The sequence below is a fragment of the Etheostoma spectabile genome, chromosome 6 (genome assembly GCF_008692095.1).
Source record: "Etheostoma spectabile isolate EspeVRDwgs_2016 chromosome 6, UIUC_Espe_1.0, whole genome shotgun sequence".
NCBI classification, from domain to species: domain Eukaryota; kingdom Metazoa; phylum Chordata; class Actinopteri; order Perciformes; family Percidae; genus Etheostoma; species Etheostoma spectabile.
The window spans coordinates 2,480,817-2,486,136 of NC_045738.1; the positions used below are offsets into that span (position 1 = coordinate 2,480,817).

Below are 5,320 nucleotides of genomic sequence, written 5' to 3' on the forward strand. Positions count from 1 at the left end.
CATAATGGTCAAATAGCATGTTAATGTAAAATCAACAATCTTTACCTGCCGTGCTGATAATAAGATAGCTGATATATAGTTTAGTTCTTCTGATCACAAATGCTCTGTAGACGGCTAGATCGAATAAGTCATGAATCATTTTGCATTGTGTTGAGAAATGAAAATTGGTTTGCATACCACGAAAAAACTAAAGTGTAACGAGTGCAAAATGCACCTACCCCTACCACAAGTTTAGGTGGGCTTTGTGGCTAGCATGTGAATGTATGGTTTTTTTACTTCCTGCAAATGATTTCCAAGCGTTCATTTTAGAGACCACAGCGTCTGCGGATTATATACAGAGAACAACAAGTCCATATGCAAGATTCAAAAGATGATGTGACTCGGACCAGGCTGAAGGCACGTACAGATGGAGCTTGCAGAGCTCTTGTGTGCATGGTTATGCTTTTGTGCATTGCAGAAGTGATACCAGCCTTCACTGCAGTCTATCTAGTTGTAATCAAAACAGCACAGGTATAAAAGCAAATTACTTTCTCTTATAGGAAAAACATTCTAATACTAAGCAAATGGATGTGACTATCACTTTTCCGATCTTAACATGTTCATGCTATTTTGATTGTCAGTAGTGAAATTGTAGGGCCGGTGACCATGCACTGGCTCGTTAGTCAAATATATGTTTTTGTTAGGACACAGGGATTCTGCTCTGCACACTTCTTCAATACTTACAAACTGCCAAGAATGACTGTGTCAAAAGATTATGCTGATGCATTGTGGTATATGGACGCCAGACAGTTTAAACTTACAGAATCAATGGCCTGAAACTGTTTTTCTCACTTACTATACAAAGAAAAAGGCAATCAAGTTTACTTTATTTATTTGACAAAAGCAATATATTTTCACTTTCTTTGCAGCAAGATGTGTTCATCATTCCTAATAATCAGATTTTACAGGTGTGTTGGAAGTGTCTGTGGTGTCTCTGTGGCTGAAAGTCCCTCTGTTCTGGCGGAAGTACCTACGCACATAGCCCAGTTCTTCCTAAACTTTTCACCTGCGAATGCATAGATGAGTGGATTTACACAGCAGTGAGACAGTGCAATGATCTCGCAAAGCCTATGGCAGAGTTGATGTATTTTGAAGCCTTGCAGGTGTTTAGGGTGTCCAGAAACAGCTGCATTGTCTGAAGAAAATTGTGACATTGTAGGGGACCCAGCACACCACAAACACACACACTATTATGAATATCAGCTTAACAGCTCTGTTCTTTTTGGAGTTCCTGGACCTGACAGCACAAAAGGATTTTCACATAGCAGAAAACCATGATAGGGAGACCCACAAAAAGGCCCACAGTTTCTCGTTGAAGTTTCGCAGCACTTCCAAACTGCTGCTGGTCTCTGGATACAGTGGTGGCACTGGTAGCTGTCATCTACATCCATTTCCAAGGAGGCAAAGATCACCCAGGGATGGCCATGATGACCGATAGAACCCAGATAGTGGTGCTGGCTATGATTCCATAGCAAAGTGTCCTGGCTCGCATGGCTGCAACAGCGTGGACAATGGCCGGTAGCGGTCCACACTCATTAGGTCACAAACAACGTCCCACTGTAGAAACCCAACTGTTCAGATGAGCAGAGGGGGAAGCAAATCAGAATCAGGCTTTTTCTGGCCTCATGAGGTTGGCTGACATTATCTGACATTCCCAGTCTCTCCAGGATTTCACGATTTTAGATAGTCGCGGCCAAAATGCCTGATGTTGCGGGAGCTTTTGTAAAAGAAAAAGTGCGATAAAAGTTGCAAAAAAAAAAACCTTATCAAAAATGCTAAGATGCTACAAATGTTGGTATAATATAAAAATGGCTGGTGGATTTAAGACAAAAAAATCATGATTTATGAATGAATCAAATTTTACATGTCTGTCAGTGGCTTGTTGCTTTACTTTGTTAGTTAATTTCCTATCCTGGCCTGGGACACACATACGGTTTAATAAATTCTTATTGGAATTTAACTTATCATTGCCCTTACAATAATGAGTGTAACGTCTCATCTCCGTTTTTCTTTTTCTTTTCGTTTGCTGTGTCTGTGCAGGTCAGTTGCGGAGGGGGGACTAAGTAGCCCCGCTTGCTGCAGTGAGCCGACAGTTGAAACAGCAGCTGCTTCAGTGACATCAGAGTGAAAATCGCTACAGCTACATGATGTTAAAGTTTACTCAGGGTGGCAGGACAGTCTGAAATGGTTTGCACGGTCTTTTGCTGTTCGTTTGATGGTAAATGTAGATGGTCAAGTCACACATTAAACAAGTCATCATTAACAAGGAAATAATTTGGCCACGTACGTGTGACGTTACCGTTCTCCACTCCCGCTTGGTCATTGGCTCTCAGAGTCACATACTGATAAAAAGTCTGGCACTGGGGACTGCTGGGATTGGTTGAAGTCGCGGGAAACTCCGCTATTAGGTCAAATCTCAAAAAAGTTGTGGTCAAAATTTCGAGTCACACCAAAGTTACGGTGATTGGTTGAATTTGCGTGATCGCAACAAAATCCTGGAGGGACTGCTTACACAGCATTTTACACACAAACACCACACCACAACAACACATCGGACCCACATTTCTCATGTTTAAGAAAACAAAAACAAAGTTGGCCTTATATTACAAACACAAATTAAAAGAAAGACCAAAACGCCCCACCTGATAGACTCCTGTCATAAGTTTGCATGATACAAGGTTCTGGTAATTGTAGGCCCAGAGGGCAGTGTACACCGTATGAGGTCTGACAGGGCCAGGTTGAGGAGGCATATGTCCGCCATAGTCTTCAGTTTATGTACCGGGAGAACCCAGAGAACGGTGGTGTGTTGCCTGTGAAATCAATTCAAATTATTAGTTCTTACTTATTTGTTTACGGTAACAAACAGACCAGTTGCAAATATCTTAATTTTGCTTGTGTCAGTTTCAGCTAAATGGCTTGAAGCAAATGTGCATTCAAATGTGAAATAGAGCAATACAAGTTTCCTTTTCTCTTAACGAGTCGGCCTTTTTGAACATACCTAGCAGACTTAGACCAAACAGCATGTAGTAAAGTACGGACGAGATCGTGGATCCATTGGACACCCTGAACCAGGACCCCGATCGCAGGGTCTTATAATCAAAGTTGTATATGTCCGAGTACATGTCGTTCTCTGATACGTTCATTCTGCTGGTGTAAGAGAAACAGAAAATACAGGGTTTACTTAACTTAATGATAAAATACTAGAATCACCCAATAAAGCAAAAACCTTTGTGGTCCTTCATGTAAGAAGACAGATGTCAAAATCTGTGTGACTAGATGGCCTCATACTATCAACAAAATAATTCAAATATTACTCAAATTACATCAATAAAATCACAGTTAAGCTGCAAATAAATCATACAAATGCAACATGTTACAATAAGAATGATATATTAAACTTAGAAGTTTCTATTGGCTACAATTTGACCTTTTGTGTGTGTGTGTTGTGTGTGTGTGTGTGTGTGTTGGTGGGGTGTGGTGTGTGTGTGTGTGGCTGTGTGTGAGAGAAAGTATGTTATCCGTTTTCTACCAACCTCAATGAAAAATTACTCATGTGGTATCAAACCAAGCAATCACAAGTCTACACTAGCTCTAGTCTGGTGGCATTAGTCCCCCAAAATGACACTTATGTCATTTAATGTAAGACATTGAGTTGATCTGTCCTTCCAATGTAACAAGCCCAGCTGTTGTTCAAACCTAACATACTGATTTGTTTAGGGATATGTGTAATTTCCTGGAACCAGGGTGGGAAATTAACTTTTTTTCCCCCATCACACAGCCACAGTGGCTGGTGGAGGCCCAATTTACCAGCCACTTATATTTTTACCAGCCTTTATTCCAGAATTCAAATTTATAAAAAGTGCACTAGCATATTTTGAAATGTTTCAGTACATATTTTGTATTATGAATACTTATTTTATTAATATAGCAAATCCAAACTGCTGTGGAAGAAAATGTGCCTTTATTGCCACACTCTGCTCCTGAGGTCCAAACTTTGCCAGCTGTATGGCAGTGCACTTGATAGGACTTGGATGACTTGTGGTGTTTTTATTGCCTCTAATTTAGGTTAGGTTGTCTCTAACGAACAAATTGTTTGCATTTTCTGAAGACGAGTAGGTCGACAGTAAGTACAGTCCCTGACAAAAGTCTTGTCTCTTATCTATTTGTAGAAACACTGCTATTAACTTGACTTTTAATTAATCAATTGGTGTAAGAAATAGCTCATATGAAAAGCTAAAACCCTCCAAATGAGTTCAATGCACTGAAATAAATTAGTTTCACTGAAACAAGATTTATCATTTAAACAAGACAGAAAGGTCAAATTTTGGCAAGACAAAAGTTTTGTCCCTATACATAAATTTACACAATACTAAAATCAGCAAATTAATAGTGGTGCTGTAATTCAATTTAATATCTTGTATGACTTCCATGAGCTTGAAGGACTGCATCCATGCGGTTTGGCTAGGATTCATACAATGTTTGATAAATCACAGGAATAGCTAGGAAACAGTCTTGCATGCCTCCCAGAGTTCATCAATATTCTTTGTTTGGTCTTCCATGCTTCTCTTTCATCCTACCCCACATATGCTCAATGATGTTCATGTCTGGTGACTGGGCCGGCCAATCCTGGAGCATCTGATCTTCTGCGCTTGAGGAACTTTGAGTGGAGATGAAGTATGCGATGGAGCACCATCCTGCTGCAGAATTTGGCCTCTTTTATGGTTGGGAATATAAGAGGTAGCTGAGATTTCTTGGTATTTGAGGCTACTTCCACCCTGCAAATCTCTCACCACCCCCAACTGGATGTACCCCAGACCATGATTTTTTCTGCCACCAAACTCACCTGTTTTCTGGGTGAATCGTGATCCATGCGGGCTCCAGTAGGTCTCCTGCACAGGCAACTGTGGTGTAATTTAACAGAAATTCATCTGAAAAATCCTTTCTTCCACTCTCCAGCATCCATCCTTTTAGCAGGCTGTGGGCCTTGGCAAATGCCACACAGTTTTTCAATTGTCTTTTGTTTAGTGCTGGCTTCTGGGCACTGATTCGACCATGGAGGCCCTTTCGAGACAGAATCCGACAAACTGTCAGGTTGACACAGGGACTTCAGGGGACCAGGTCTGGTGGAGCTTTGCTACAGTGGAAAATGGGCTGGCCTTGATTTCGAGCCAAAAGTGGAAGAAAGTGGATTTTTCAGATGAATCTTCTGTTAAATTACACCACAGTTGCCTGTGCAGGAGACCTACTGGAGCCCGCATGGATCCAAGATTCACCCAGAAAA

At 40.9% G+C, this 5,320-nt stretch overlaps 1 protein-coding gene and 1 pseudogene across 1 annotated transcript in view; one reads left to right on the plus strand and one right to left on the minus strand.

Moving 5' to 3' along the window:
- Positions 1–5,320, plus strand: part of si:cabz01093077.1 (C-C chemokine receptor type 2) — a 37,404-nt gene that overhangs the window by 20,722 nt on the left and 11,362 nt on the right. The gene's annotated exons all lie outside the window — the stretch shown is intronic.
- LOC116690577 (C-C chemokine receptor type 4-like) lies at positions 906–3,182 on the minus strand (annotated as a pseudogene).